At 41.4% G+C, this 17,007-nt stretch overlaps 1 long non-coding RNA gene across 1 annotated transcript in view; it reads right to left on the bottom strand.

Annotated features, from left to right (window-relative positions):
• Positions 1-16,616, bottom strand: part of LOC135563881 (uncharacterized) — a 90,985-nt gene extending 74,369 nt beyond the window's left edge. The window contains exon 1 of the long non-coding RNA XR_010460623.1: positions 16,444-16,616. This is a non-coding gene — a long non-coding RNA (uncharacterized LOC135563881). The remainder of the gene's footprint in view (positions 1-16,443) is intronic.
• Positions 16,617-17,007: the final 391 nt, after the last annotated feature.

The raw sequence follows: 17,007 nt of genomic DNA, 5'->3' as shown, positions 1-17,007 counted from the left end.
CACCTCCAATTGACTCAAATTATGTCAAATAGCGTAACAGAAGCTTCTAAAGCATGACATCATTTTCTGGAATTTTCGAGGCTGTTTAAAGGCACAGTCAACTTAGTGTATGTATACTTCTGACCCACTGGAATTGTGATACAGTGAATCATAAGTGAAATAATCTATCTGTAAACAATTGTTGGAAAAAAAACTTGTGTCATGCACAAAATAGATGTCCTAACCGACTTGCCAAAACTATAGTTTGTTAACAAGAAATTTGTGGAGTGGTTGAAAAACGAGCTTTAATGAATCCAACCTAAATGTATGTAAACTTCCAACTTCAACTGTATATCGTCGGCCTACTGTCACCCCCTGGCCTTAGTTATCTTTGTTTTCTTTATTATTTTGGTTAGGTCAGGGTGTGACATGGGGGTTTTATGTGTTTGTCATGTCTAGGGGTTTTGTATGTTTATGGGGCTGGCTCCTGTCTAGGTAAATTGTATGTCTATGGTTGCCTAGATTGGTTCTCAATTAGAGGCAGCTGTCTATCGTTGTCTCTGATTGGGAACCATATTTAGGCAGCCATATTCTTTGGGTATTTTGTGGGTGATTGTTTCCTGTGTCAGTGTTAGTTCACGTTTCCTGTGTCAGTGTTAGTTCACGTTTCCTGTGTCAGTGTTAGTTCACGTTTCCTGTGTCAGTGTTAGTTCACGTTTATTGTATTTGTGTTCATGTTGAGTTTTTCTTATTAAAAACCATGGACACCTACCACGCTGCGTATTGGTCCGATCCTTGTTTCACCTCTTCAAAGGAAGAGGAGGAAATCTGCCGTGACACCTACAAGTTAATTTAGTTTGCTATAGAAATATAATCACTAAGATTGTGATGATAGCCAGTTTGTTTTACAAGCGTGTTTACAGTTAACATGCATAGGCTAAATGCATTGCACTTCTCGTTGTGGCTGCACTTTGGATATTATTAATTGCATTTCTGATGTTGTAACAACAATTTCAACAGAAACATTATTATCAATGCACAGTTGTCTTATTATGCATATGGAATAAATGCACTTCTTGTCGTTGTCGCATTTTGGATGTATTGTTTTGTTATTGCTGAAAGACTTCAGCACCGGACAGTGTCCATACAGTGCATGAGCGCTGTCCACTGCTGAAGTCTTTCACTTTTGCACGTGAAAGACGTTTTTGTCATTGCCTTGTGGTCCCTTGTATTAGCCTTATAGCTATTTGTGACCCAATTCAGGAAACTCGTCGCAAGTCACAGGAGAGCTGTTTGAAGGTAAACATTTTTTAAATCAAAATGTTTTTTTTGGCCAGAAATGCGTTCTCGAACATGTGAACTTTCATGTTCCTTAATAATCCATTTGTATGCAATCTGTAAATATGAATAAAACTGTTCAATTACGAGCCTAGTTGGTTTAGCCACAGAAAAAGTAAGCAACCTTCCCCCTAGCCATGATAGGCTGAGATAATGAGTGGGCTGGACATGCTGAGAGATGAGTTTAGATTGGTCTGCCATATAGCACGCATCTGTCTATCGGAGCTGGTCAGTATGTCTAAGTAATAGTGCCAAACACAGCTTCTTTTTTTATTTTTATGTATCGCGTAGTAAAACTGCATAAACCTAATGTCAAGTTAAAGTGTACTGTTAGCTAGCTAACGTTAGCTGGCTGGCTCGCTAGCTAATGTTATGTGTATGCTCTCCACTTTCTGGAGTTTTGAAATCAGTGGAATTCAAGTATGATAGCTAATGAGATGTAGAAAACACCCGTCTGGATTACCTCATCAAACAAAGGGCAACCATGCATGGCATCACACAGGAGATGCGTCCAATCATGGTGTATACTGGTAAGATAGTCTAGCTAGCAACATTTTCAGATATTACACGTTTCTAATTTTGACAGAAAGTGGTTTCATTTCAAGTGTACTGTTAGCTAGCTAACATTAGCTGGCTGGGTCGCTAGTTAACATTATGTGTATGATCTTATTCTTCGTATCTCTAACACATTTGCTTGATTAGTTATAGTCATATAACCTGGTTGGTTAGGTACATGCAAATTCATGCAGGGTAGTAACGTCATGAGTTGTGATAAAAGTCCATTGTTTAGCTAGCTAGCTAGCTACATGTCTTAACAAAAGACTCCACTCTAATTTTACCAAGTATTTTCATTTCAAGTTAGTGTACTGTTAGCTGGCTGGCTTGCTAACTAACGTTACGTCACGTGTTGGGATTCATTGTTTACATAGCTAGCTATCTAGCTACATTTCTTAACAAAAGACTCTTGTGTTAGTGTGCCAGACCGCAGAATAACTGATGAATGTTTGAATGCTCAACACCCGTTGAATATGTCCTGTGTCAGTAAACGTCGGCAACAAAGCATAATTCAATGGTCGCCAGATGCACAGTTACAGTCACCAATGTTCTGGATAACATGAAAATTGCCTAACCAGCTCTGCTGGGGTGAGTAAAATGGCCAGAGTGGGGTGTTCTCTCCTTATCTGTCTGGAAGTAGCTAGCCAATGTTATCCAGTTAGCTTGGGTGCTTGACTGTTGTTGTGAGGTCAGAGCTTTCGGAACAACTCTACTTATTGGCCAGAGTGTCTGGTGTGCACTCTGAAGCGAAACGCTCTGAATTTACGAATGGACAATCTGACAACACAGTTGCAGTCACCAACGCTCTGGATAACACACTGTAACAGCTGGCTCTGTGAGCTGTTCAGTGAGCTGTTCTCTCTCTCTCTCTTAGATGTCTGGAAGTAGCTGGCAAGTTAGTAGAGTATGCTCGGATCAACCCTTAAAGAGATGGCTGGGGCTAAGGCTTAAGAGGGTGTGAACAATGCTTAATGGGTGTTGACAAAGAAGGGCTCTCCAATAGTAGTACCAAAACATTGAAAGGCGGTTTTCTCAAAAATGAGTTTACAAGTTGATCAACTTTCAAAGCAAAATGACTTTCTCATTGTCAAATGCAGTGTGTGATATACCATTTTGTAGCTCTGAGTCTCTAGTTTTGTCCAATGTAAAAAACAGAAATTCAAATGTTGCGACATAAGACCGAATTCAGGTGGTGAGCCACATTTTGTTGAATATTCTTCGGCCAAATTCAATTAAAATATACATTTATATTGAATGTGTCCTGTGCCATATCTGCTTTTATTGAAAAAACGATAACTTCCTTATTACTCTGAAGTCATGAAACTCGACTGTTTTCTTAGCACCCCCACGTATTTGTCAAGCCCCCCCTTAGCACCAGGAGAGAATAAATCCTGGCATTGTGCCTGCTATAGCCTGAGTGGCAAGGGCAGCATGCGTTAAGTGGAAGAACTGAACCCAGAGGAAGGAAATATTATTTTGACAATGAGGAGAGAAAACATGAAACAAAATTAAAGGATGGATAAAATCTAGAGCAGGATGTCAGATAAAATCTCAAAAGATAAGCACATAGAAAGGGGGAAACAAAATCAAGCGAAATTTAACAAACAGTCACATGCATATACAGTAGTTATTCAGGGCTTTCGCAGTGTCTGTTATAAAGAAACAGTGAGCACTCACGTAGAGGAAGAAGTGCGTGACACAGCAGCCGTATTGTCACTCACATGGTTGCACACGGTTTGAGTTCATTTGGCCCAGAACAAGTAGCATATTTAATAATATTTTCAATTATTTCCATTAACCCCAGCTCGCCTCTCTACGCGGCTAGCAGAACACAGGCCTTCCTAACAGTCTCTTATATGGAGATTCCCATCTCCCTCACTGTTCATAGCCCATCTGTATACAGCCCATCTATCTACCTCATCCCCATACGGTATTTATTTATTTTGCTCCTTTTGCACCACAGAATCTCAACTTGCACATCCATCTTTTGCACATCTACCATTCCAGTGTTTAATTGCCATATTGTAATTACTTCGCCACCATGGCCTATTTATTGCCTTAACTCCCTTATTTGACCTAATTTACACTCACTGTATATAGACTTTGTTTTCTTTTTTTCTACTGTATTATTGACTGTATGTTTTGTTCATTCCATGTGTAACTCTGTGTTGTTGTATGTGTCGAACTGCTATGCTTTATCTTGGCCAGGTCGCAGTTGCAAATGAGAACTTGTTCTCAACTAGCTTACCTGGTTAAATAAAGGTGAAAAAAAATTTGAATGAGAAAATCTCTGAGAGCAGCAAACCAATTCCCCCAACAATCTGTGGAATCCTCCTGCTCTGCCTGCCTGTAAGTCACTCAATTAGGGTTAAGTGCCTTGCCCGAGAGCACATCGACACATTTTTCACCTAGTCGTCCTGGGGATTCGATCCAGCGACTTTTTGGTTACTGGCCCAACACTCTTAAGCACTAGGCACAAGCTACTTCCCCCGTTAAGGAACATTCGTCTGTTCATTTATCACTCACTGCATGTTGTTGTCTGCTGTGGCATCATGGGATGTAGCATGTAGCAAATACCCACTCTCCTCATCCTCTCGTCTTGCCTGGCTTATTTACATTTACATTTACATTTAAGTCATTTAGCAGACGCTCTTATCCAGAGCGACTTACAAATTGGTGCGTTCACCTTAAGACATCCAGTGGAACAGCCACTTTACAATAGTGCATCTAAATCTTTTAAGGGGGGGGGGGGGTGAGAAGGATTACTTTATCCTATCCTAAGTATTCCTGAAAGAGGTGGGGTTTCAGGTGTCTCCGGAAGGTGGTGATTGACTCCGCTGTCCTGGCGTCGTGAGGGAGTTTGTTCCACCATTGGGGGCCAGAGCAGCGAACAGTTTTGACTGGGCTGAGCGGGAACTGTACTTCCTCAGTGGTAGGGAGGCGAGCAGGCCAGAGGTGGATGAACGCAGTGCCCTTGTTTGGGTGTAGGGCCTGATCAGAGCCTGTCAGTTAATTATCTTATCTTATTATTGGCTTATCAGTTAATGACGCACTGGGTCGGAAACCTCCTCTCTATGGTCTTCTACATGCTTCCCAATAGCTTCCGTTCATCCTGCTTGCATTGTGTGTGTAGGCCTATGGGCTGTTTTGCTGCAATGGGCGCTATTACCATCACAACTACTGGTGGTGTTAAAGGACAAAACAGAACTGTCACAGAAGGTCCTCTGGGGGTCAATGCTGTTCTGTTTCTTCATCCTCCATGTTTTGCAGTGTCATCATGACAGAGCACTCCATAACAGGTCTAGGATCAGGCCTGTGAGAAGCAATCAACGGGGCAGCATTACACAGAGCAGAGAATCTCCCTTTGGGATCGAGATCAGGAAAGGAAGCTAGAGTGGAATCAGAATCCGTCTGTCTCTGGCCAGCTACACTTCTATGCTAAACACTGATCAGGAATATGAGGATGGTTGTGTGCATCCAGGTCCCTATCCTGATTAGAAAGGGGTTTGTGGTTGATGTCTGTGGACACTGCACACTCTTATGTCTCCAATGCAACACATTGAATAAATATCAATATTTCGATAGCTAAGCTGCCTGCATTCATCCGAGTTTAATCTAAGTTTATGTCTGAAGACACCCTGGGTGTGTTTAGGTTAAGAGTGTGTAGTTAAATTCACCAGCCGTTCTGTGGTCAACTGGTAACCTGAGTGTCTTCTGTGCTGCCAAAATATCCGATGCAAAAGGATTGCAGAGAACGCTTTGGAGGGGAGATTTTGAATATTAAAAAAATATATATTTCATCTTCCACAGCTACTGCCCTTTCACGCTCTTTCGTTTCTCTTTGGTCTCGCTGTTTTCACTCCAGAATAATGTATTGCGTAATAATGTGTTAACGCACTTTATTTAAAGGGTTTTGTGCTCGTTTCCGAAGCCAGCGATGACGTAAAATAGAAATGGTTGCTGATTTGTGTAACTGTATGTGGGTAATATTCGTGCTCAGCACTCAGTGATATCATAACAACCTTTACTGTAAAGTTTATACTGTAAAATGTATACTACTTGGTCAGGCCCTGAGGGGTCTATATCTCCCAATATAAAATGACATACTATTAAAGAAGAACGATGTGTCCGGAGGGAATGCCTGTAACCTTTACTCATGACATGTCACTCCTGGCTTCTATGATGAGGTCAAAGGTCAAGTCATCTTGGAAAGAAGGCTTCTCTACTGTACACGCCCTCTTCACATTCTAGTCAATAGTGATATAAATAAGATATGCCGTTTTGCAGACACTTTTATCTCAGAAAACCTACGGTGGTGCGTGCATACATTTAAATGTGGGTGTTCCTAGCGGGAATCAAACCCACAACCCTGGCATTGATAGTGCCATGCTGTGCCAACTTAGCCACACTGGACCTCCACAGAGTCTGGATTGTTTTGGTGACACTGCAACACTTTACTTCTAAGTAGATCCCACGCTGTGTTCTTTTTTCTTGTGACACAGCATTTGATTAATCATGTATGTTTGGTGGGGACCGCTGAGTCCCTGTGCGTCTTGTTCCTTCTGAGTGTTGCGTTGTAAAGGGACTTGACACCCTTTGTTTTAGTGTATTCACTCTCTTTCTTTTTTTCTCTTCTTTCTTTCTTTCTCTCTCTTTAGCTGCTAAGTCTTTACATTTTGCTGGAGGGGGCACTTCAAGGCTCCCGTAGTCTTCCTGTTATCTAAACCCCACAGCCAATTCTGGTGCACTGAACCCGTTGGATTGGCGGACTGTGTGCGTGGCAATGAATGTAGATTGCCTGAGGGACCTCTTCACTGAATTTCTCCTGGACCCTGGATATTGGATATCCTGGATATTCCCCCACAACTACATCATTTTTAACGTAGCGCACCACCACAGACACTTGTTCCGTTTTACTGAGCTCCTTACTCTCAGCTACCATCAATGCAAATAGTTCAGCATCTTGTGTTTCACCACTTATCTGATCCCTGATCATATTTGCCATAATGTCTAGTATTCCATTCTGTATATCGTGATGCGTGTACTTCGCATTTCTAGGACAATCTGAGATTTCCTGTGCAACTGTTTTGTCGAATTTGCCCATGACCTGGTTGACAGCCATGTTATTTTCTATGTCTCCTCTGTGTGAAAATCCCTGGTAGGCAGCGTAACGCAATGACTCCACAACTGCTCTCATATACTCTGTTCTCTCTGACTATTTTCGAATGGTCCACTCGTTCCACGCTGTCATTGAATATTTATGCACCACACTTGCATGCACAGTCCTTTGAAAGAGAATATTCCAGCCATTTGTAATTCTCATACCATCTACGATTGTCCAACTTTTGTGGCTGGATAATGTCGAAGAAGAAGGTGCCTTGGTTCCTCAACAGGTGACTGTCTTAAATCAGAGGCTGTTCTAACTATGGCTGTTCTAACGGTGCAGCTAACGATGGCTGTGGAGCAGCTATCAGCGACGTACTGCTCTGGTGCTCCCTCACATCGTGGCTCACGAGTTTCTCTCTCCAACTCATCTTTCTTATCTCCCGCTTCTTCTTTGGCCCCCACGGAGACAGGGTCTGGATTTTCATTTTCTACCAGCACTCTTCTCTTGATCAGAAACCGGTCCATCGCAACGGAGTGAGATGGGCGACTAGCTAGCTAGAAGTTAGCTCACATAACATAGCCTAACGTGCACACACACACCAGAGACCTCCACAAATACACACACATCATAGGGTACACGTGCGACACGAGCACTCAGCCAGGGATCGGATTGGGAACAGAATGGCTGGTTATTAACTTCTACATATTTCTTTATTTAAAAAAAAAAGAATACTAAAATGCTTGAGGGGGCTTAACTGGGGCTATGCAGATTTGTGACATGGCTAAAGCACCCCCTAGCCCCATAGAGCACCATGCCCGGGCTATAGAGAGGGGGGTTGAGCCCTTAGGACCCTCGGCCACTGAAAATGTTTTTCCCCATACACTCCGATAGTCTTATTCGATCTTCATCTCTGGTCGTTGGGGGCAGGATTAGTGCAACAAAACTCTGTACGCTGACAAAGAGGCCAAACTGACTGGCTGGATAAAGCAGAATGGGAACAATTGGTTCATATATGTACAGCATATTTATATTTGTTGTACTAATGACTTCATGTTGATATGAAGTAAGCTACTTGTACACTACATGACCAAACGTATGTGGACACCTGCTAGTCGAACATCTCTTTCCAAACTCATGGACATTAATATGGAGTTGGTCCCCCCTTTGCTGCTATAACATTTTCTACTCTTCTGGGAAGGCTTTCCTCTAGATGTTGGAAAATTGCTGCTGGGTCTTCCTTCCATTTACAGTGGGGCAAAAAAATATTTAGACAGCCACCAATTGTGCAAGTTCTCCCACTTAAAAATATGAGAGAGGCCTGTAATTTTCATCATAGGTACACTTCAACTATGACAGACAAAATGAGGAAAAGAAATCCAGAAAATCACATTGTAGGATTTTTAATGAATTTATTTGCAAATTGTGGAAAATAAGTATTTGGTCAATAACAAAAGCTTATCTCAATACTTTGTTATATACCCTTTGTTGGCAATGACAGAGGTCAAACGTTTTCTGTAAGTCTTCACAAGGTTTTCATACACTGTTGCTGGTATTTTTGGCCCATTCCTCCATGCAGATCTCCTCTAGAGCAGTGATGTTTTTGGGCTGTTGCTGGGCAACACAGACTTTCAACTCCCTCCAAAGATTTTCTATGGGGTTGAGATCTGGAGACTGGCTAGGCCACTCCAGGACCTTGAAATGCTTCTTACGAAGCCACTCCTTCATTGCCCGGGCAGTGTGTTTGGGATCATTGTCATGCTGAAAGACCCAGCCACGTTTCATCTTCAATGCCCTTGCTGATGGAAGGAGGTTTTCACTCAAAATCTCACGATACATGGCCAATTCATTCTTTCCTTTACACGGATCAGTCATCCTGGTCCCTTTGCAGAAAAACAGCCCCAAAGCATGATGTTTCCACCCCCATGCTTCACAGTAGGTATGGTGTTCTTTGGATGCAACTCAGCATTCTTTGTCCTCCAAACACGACGGGTTGAGTTTTTACCAAAAAGTTCTATTTTGGTTTCATCTGACCATATGACATTCTCCCAATCTTCTTCTGGATCATCTAAATGCTCTCTAGCAAACTTCAGACGGGCCTGGACATGTACTGGTTTAAGCAGGGGGACACGTCTGGCACTGCAGGATTTGAGTCCCTGGCGGCGTAGTGTGTTACTGATGGTAGGCTTTATTACTTTGGTCCCAGCTCTCTGCAAGTCATTCACTAGGTCCCCCCGTGTTGTTCTGGGATTTTTACTCACCGTTCTTGTGATCATTTTGACCCCACGGGGTGAGATCTTGCGTGGAGCCCCAGATCGAGAGAGATTATCAGTGGTCTTGTTTGTCTTCCATTTCCTAATAATTGCTCCCACAGTTGATTTCTTCAAACCAAGCTGCTTACCTATTGCAGATTCAGTCTTCCCAGCCTGGTGCAGGTCTACAATTTTGTTTCTGGTGTCCTTTGACAGCTCTTTGGTCTTGGCCAAACTATTTGTGAAAATATGTAATGTGATGTTAACCTTCTAAAGGAGAGTATGGATTTTCAAATAAAGATGAACTAGTCAGTGGCCACGCCCACGTCGGCATCATGGAACCGCTTTTTTCTACTCCAGAGTACAAAATCACCCGTGAGCGAAACTTACATTTCATGCCAAAGAGACCCACGGTAAGCCAGATGTTTTGAATGGTTAAGAAGTCAGAGGACACCGAGTCAGGAGTCCCCTCATTGGAATGGCTACAATTCTATAGGCCACAGAGACCAGACAGCTGTAGTTTTAGCTACATGGCTAGAAATGGTTCAACTCTGAGACTATCGATCACTACAGAATTAGAGAAAATTCTAGAAGCTAAGAATGAGAATACTGACAACCGCCGAAGCATCTATTCTATGAGATGTTTTTTAGAATGGTACTCTGAAGTATCCATCCTAACCACTAACAACGAAAGACATTGTGACTTCTGGGAAAGTTATCCAGAGACTCTGATGAACTCTACAGGACGATTGAGGATTCCAACAGAGAAGACAACATCGACATATGGGCGTAAATATATAAATTGCAATTATTCTCAAATGAGCGGCCGATAATGTGAAAAAGGATTATCATTTCAATGAATATAATTATAGACTGTGTGTAGTGAATCTAATTTGTCTTTCCTGCTCTGTCTCAGTCCCCAATCCTTTCCTTTCTCTACCAAGCCGTCATATCGGCTTACCCCACTAGGGACTTTTCTATCATTGTTAGTAACCAATATCTACTGTTTGTTATGTAATTCTGTGTGATTATTTTGTTAGTTAGTAAATAAATAATGAAGCCAATTTGTATATCGCTGATTCGTGATTTTGGCTAGGGTTCGTGCAGATATCCAAGGCTTTGCGATGTTCAGTAATGAGAATTGAGGTAATAATAATAATTCATTAATAGAAGACTAATTGATCAGATATTAAAATATCTGAAGAGTTATATTCGGAAAATTCTAACTTTGTAATATCAACATTTTCCGTGGTGCCCCGACTTCCTAGTTAATGTTTAAATGATTTGTTTAATCATGTAATAAGTCAACCTAGAGAATTGATTTGGTAAAATAACAGTCTTCAAATTTAATGATACAGTCGACCGGGCAGCTTTAGCCTGTCAGACATTTGATGAACTGACTTGTTGGAAAGGTAGTATCCTATGACGTGCCACGTTGAACGTCACTGAGCTCTTCAGTAAGGCCATTCTACTGCCAATGTTTGTCTATGGAGATTGCATGGCGGTGTGCTCAAGTTTCTACACCTGTCAGCAGTAGGTGTGGTTGAAATAGCCAAATCCACTCATTTGATGGGGTGTCCACATACTTCTGTAAATTTAGTTTATGTAGGCTTCACATGCTGTGGTAGCTTTAAAGGTGCAATTGGTCCTAAACTCTCATAGTTTGTTTGCTGCTGTTCAGAAAAACAGACTAAACGTATTGATACAAAAGCAACCCTCACACTACCATTGCATAATTCATTATGTTTATTCCAAAACTAAATTGACTTGTTCTTTCTATACAAATGGAATCATTCAATATAAGTAAAGAAACACCTAAACAAATCAACTGCACCAAGACCTCTTGACTTCAAATCAAATCAAACTTTATTTGCCACATGCGCCGAATACAACAAGTGTAGACTTGACCGTGAAATGCTTACTTACAAGCTCTTAAAAATTATTCAGGCTAGGGTCTATTTTACCCAATTTCCTCCTGACTGACGTGCCCAAAGTAAACTGCTTGTTGATCAGGCCCTAAAGCCAGGATATGCATATAATTGGTACAATTGGAAATAAAACACTCTGAAGTTTGTAGAAATGTTAAAATAATGTAGGAGACTGTAACACAATAGATATGGTAAGAGAGGTCCAAAGAAAAACCAACCAGAATTTATTTTTGAGAGCCTATGCTCTTCCAATGGAACGTAAAGGGAAAAATTAAATCTAGCTCTCAGTATGCAATTCCTATGGCTTCCACTGGGTGTCAGTAGTCTTTGTTCAAGGTTTCAGGCTTGTTTCTTCCAAAACGAGGAAGAATAATAAGTTTTAGTACAGGGACATAGACTTGGAAATTTGTGTATGTGTGAGCTACGAAGAGGACAGGCACCTGCTAATATCGGTTTCCTATTGAACATACTACTGTCCGTATGAAATATTATAGTTTAATTACATTTTAGGGTATCTGAGGATTAAGTAGAAATGTATTTTGACTTGTTTTAACAAAGTTTAATGGTAGCTTTTTGGATATCTTTCTCTGCATGTTGAACGAGTAGATTACTCAAATCGATGGCGCCAACTAAACAGACTTTTTTGGATATAAAGAAAAGGATAAAGTATTTTATCTAACAAAACGACACTACATGTTGTAGCTGGGACCCTTTGGATGACAAATCAGAGGAAGATTTTGAAAAAGTGAATATTTAATCGCTATTTGTGAATTTATGAAACCTATGCTGGTGGAAAAATATGTTGATGTGGGGAGCCGTCCTCAAACAATCGCATGCCATGCTTTCGCTGTAAAACCTACTGTAAATCGGACAGTGCAGTTAGATTAACATGAATTTAAGCTTTTAACCGATATAAGACACTTGTATGTACATAAATGTTTAATATCCATAATTTGTATGATTATTTATTTGAATTGAACACACTCCAGTTTCACCGGAAGTTGCTCCAGTTTCACCGGAAGTTGTCCCGCTAGCGGTACGCATAGCCTTATTAACCAACAGTGCAGATCAAGAAGAAGAAAATATTTACCAAGTAGGCTAAAATAAAAAGTAATAATAAAAAGTAACTCAATAAGAATAACAATAACCAGGCTATATACAGGGGGCACCGGTACCGAGTCAGTGTGCAGGGGTACAGGCTAGTAAAGGTAATCTGTACGTGTAGGTGGGGGTGAAGTGACTATGCATAGGTAACAAACAACAGCGATTAGCAGGAGTGTCCAAAAGGGGGGGTCAACGTAAATTGTACGGTGGCAATTTGATGAATTGTTCTGCAGTCTAATGGCTTGGGGGTAGAAGCTGTTGAGCAGCCTTTTGGTCCTAGACTTGGTGCTCCGGTACCGCTTGCCGTGCGGTAGACTGGAGTCTCTGACAATTTTATGGGCTTTCCTCTGACACTGCCTATTATATAGGTCCTGGATGGCAGGAAGCTTGGCCCCAGTGATGTACTGGGCCATTCGCACTACCTCTGTAACACCTTATGGTCAGATGCCCAGCAGTTGCCATACCAGCTGGTGATGCAACCGGTCAGGATGCTCTCGATGGTGCAGCTTGTAGAACCTTTTGAGGATCTGGGGACCCATGCCAAATCTTTTCAGTCTCCCGAGGGGGAAAAGGTTTTGTCATTCCCTCTTCATGACTGTTTGGTATGTTTGGACCATGATAGTTCGTTGGTGATGTGGACACCAGAACTTGAAACTCTCAACCCGCTCCATTACAGCCCTGTCGATGTTAATGGGGGCCTGTTCGGCCCGCCTTTTCCTGTAATGCACGATCAGCTCCTTTGTCTTGCTCACATTGAGAGAGAGGTTGTTGTCCTGGCACCACACTGCCAGACTCCCTCCCTATAGGCCTTCTCATCGTTGTCGGTGATCAGGCCTACCACTGTTGTGTCATCAGCAAACTTAATTATTGTGTTGGAGTTGTGTTTGGCCGCGCAGTCGTGGGTGAACAGGGAATACAGGAAGGGCCTAAGTACACACCCCTGAGGGGCCCGAGTGTTGAGGATCAGCGTGGCAGACAACCAGACAATAGCGTCGTCAATATAAAGGAAAAACAACGAAAGGCGCGCTCTCGGGGTTGCGCACCAAACAGTTTGGGGACTTTCCACTGGCCTCTCATTGAAACTGATCATTCTCCCTAATTTTTCAGAATAAAGGGCTGAAACAATGTCTAAAGACAGTTCACAGCTAGTGGAAGCCATAGGGAACGGAATCTGGGTCCTATCCCTTTAAATGGTGGATAGGCTTTCAATGGAAAAACACCCATTTCAAAATAATAGCACTTCCTGGATGGATTTTCCTCAGGTTTTTGCCTGCCATTTCAGTTCTGTTATACTCACATACATTATTTTAACAGTTTTGGAAACTTTAGAGTGTTTTCTATGCATATCCTAGCTTCTGGTCCTGAGTAGCAGGCAGTTTACTTTGGGCACGCTTTTCATCCAAAATTCTGCAACCTGCCCCCTATCCCAATTAAAGGGAAGTTTCTTCCAGTCTGCAGTGAGTAATCGCTTTTCTGATGTCCAGAATATATTTTTTTGAGTCATAAGGGACAGTAGCAGCAACATTATGTACACAATAAGTTAAAAAAATAAGTTACGGAAAACGCCCCCAAAAAATTACAAACTTGCACAATTGGTTGGGAGAATGTAAAATGTCAGTCAGAGTGTTTATCAATTACTTTATCAATGCGGTCTATCTAATATCAGTTCGTCCTTGCATGGCCCCTACAATCCATTATTACAATGTCTATTTGATCGCCACTTGCTCAGTGGTGGAAAAAGTTCTCAATTGTCACACTTGAGTAAAAGTAAAGATACATTGAATGTCCAATGCAACAGCTTTTATCTCAATATCAAATCATTTCTGTGTGACAATTAAGTACATTACTGTGATTGTTTTCAATTAAAATTATCAAAAGTAAAATCAAAAAAAGCTTCTTAGCAAAGTGCAATTTCTCAAGCAAGAATTTTGCTAGGACTGTCTGGGAGTGGTCTGAGTGGGGATGGGGAAAACTGAAAACTAGCAGTTGTTGGCAGAAAGGTTTGGAACTCTCTTTCTTATTGGTCTATTAACTAATTTACTGCCTGGTGATGTCTGCCCGGGCAGGCCAAAACTCCATCCCACCACAACAGGCTGAAATTTCAGCCGGTCTTTTCAAACAGTTGTTACACTAAAAGGGAATTATCATAATTTTCACAAGTTTACATTATTATTCCAACCTCAGTGTGGAAAAATATATATAAACGCAACATGCAAAGTGTTGGTCCCATATTTCATGAGCTGAAATAAAATAGTAGTATGAGCTGAGTAGTATAAAGCCCTTTTGTGGGGAAAAACTCATTCTGATTGGCTGGGCCTGGCTCCCAAATGGGTGGGCCTATGCTATGCCCTCCCAGGCCCACCCATGGCTGCGCCCCTGCCATGTCATTTGAAATCCATAGATTAGGGTCTAATGATTTACTGATTTCCTTATATGAACTGTAACTCAGCAAAATCTTCGAAATTGTTGCGTTTATAGTTTTGTTCAGTGCATACATGAAATGAAAAAATTGATTTAGACTGCACTCCGCCATTAATAGAAAAGGTGCTCAATTGAACGTAATTTGTTATCATAACGTTTAAAATGTTGTTGATGTGACATATATAGTTTTGAGTCAGTGCCAGATAAACATATGAAGTAATAATGACTTTCCACTGACCCTCGAGTTCAGTTTACTAGAAGTATTTGAGTTTTAAAAAATGCCTTGGGGTTTAGAAGAGAAAGTATTCAAAAAGATAAATAGTACAGATACTGTAACGACTTCAGTAATACTTCAAAATATTTTTACTTAAGTTACTTTACACATTTACATTTTAGTCATTTAGCAGACACTTATCCAGAGCGACTTACTGTACAGTTAGTGCATTCATCTTGTGATAGCGAGGTGGGACAACAACATGTCACACTCTTAGTAACTACACTTTTCCTCAATAAAGTAGCTGGCAGCAACGTGCAAGTGTTGGTTCAGGAAAGTTTTCTTTACACCACTGTACTTGCTCAATGATGGAAATAACAAAATAGCTAATCGACAATACAGGGTCTACATTGGAATACTCTGAAGCCATGTGTATCCCACAGGTTTTCCCAACCAAGCACGTTGAATGCATAGGCTGCCTCGTAACGCTACCCATAACGCTGCGCTCGGCTCACTCATATATCTCATACATTACATCGTGGGGCGTCAGTGACGCTGCGGACAGACTCTACTATTACTTGATAGGCAAGTAATTTCACTCAATAGACCAAACAAGCAGACTAAACAAGCAATTCAACCAAATGGTAAACTTGACAGTTACTTGAAAAGGGTTGATGCACTTATAGGTGTGAACAGATGGACTCGACGTCAACAAATCGGTTATATCATGGGTTATAACTGCAAAAAGCAAACCCTCATATAATGCGTTATTTGCTTAACCCCTTAGTTTTAATATTTGTAACAGCTAAAATGTATCTTGCATGTGTATCAGCCATAGAAAATGCCCCACAAATGTGTTTAATTAACATGCAACATAAAGTAATGTAGCCGAGCCTTATAAATCAGAGAAGCCAGCAGTCAATAGTAACAGTCCATTCATATACACACACCGAGTGTACAAAACATTAGGAACACCTGCTCTTTCCATGAGACTGACCAGGTGAATCCAGGTGAAAGCTATGATCCCACCTGTTAAATCCACTTCAATTGGAGTCGGGGGAGGAGACCGGTTAAATAATGATTTTAAGCCTTGACACATGGATTGTGTATGTGTGCCATTCAGAGGGTGAATGGGCAAAACAAAATATGTAAGTGCCTTTTACTGGCTATGGTAGTAGCTGCCAGGAGCACCGGTTTGTGTGTGTCAAGAACAGAAACGCTACTGGGTTTTTCACGCGCAACAGTTTCCCATGTGTACCAAGAATGGTCCACCACCCAAAAGACATCCAGCCAAATTGACACAACTGTGGGAAGCATTGGAGTCAGCATGGGCCAGCATCACTGTCGAACGCTTTCGACACATGCCCCGACTAAATTAAGGCTGTTTTGAGGGCAAAAGAGGTGCAACTCAATATGAGGAAGGTGTTCCTAATGTTTTGTACACTCAATGTATATTGTAGACAATTAGGAATATAGCCTACAACTATATAAATATCTTAGAGTTAAACAAACCAAACTCAGATTGATTAATTTGCGCATTTAACGTACCTTATGGTGTGTTGGTAGAAAACAGCAAGCACTCCCTGGTATAATCCTATACAATTCACCGTCTTTGAATAATAGCTTTCTCTTCTGCCAATGGAAACTCGACAGGAGGTCCACTGGTTGTCAAGTCCCAGTCTATACTGGCTGCTTGTACCTGACCGTCTGTGAGCTGCTGCGGCATCACAGATCGCATGGAACTGCGCTTGGGCTGAGCACGGCATTGTGGAAAACCCGGAATGGGTTAGGCACCTTGGGACCAGACCATCTGCCTACTACTGTATGTAGTCACTTGGTTTGCACCCCCACTCTAAGTACTGATCAAATAAAACCGGTTTCCCAGGTGTATAAATGTAGGACTATGATCACAAATAGTGACGATGTGGCTTGGCAGTTTTCATTAGCCTAATTCATGTTCCCACTTAATGCATACATGTATGCCTAAACTATGCTTTATTAGGATTACCCCCAGTATTTATAACATTATTATCAAAGCCATATGCCAGCATCAATCACTTGCTACTGTGTTTGGTTGATTTCATGTTAGGCCACCAACAGGGCACAACCTGG

This window comes from Oncorhynchus nerka, linkage group LG22 (genome assembly GCF_034236695.1).
Source record: "Oncorhynchus nerka isolate Pitt River linkage group LG22, Oner_Uvic_2.0, whole genome shotgun sequence".
NCBI classification, from domain to species: domain Eukaryota; kingdom Metazoa; phylum Chordata; class Actinopteri; order Salmoniformes; family Salmonidae; genus Oncorhynchus; species Oncorhynchus nerka.
The sequence above is the reverse complement of the archived record's forward strand: the minus strand, read 5'-3'. Positions and strand labels throughout refer to the sequence as shown.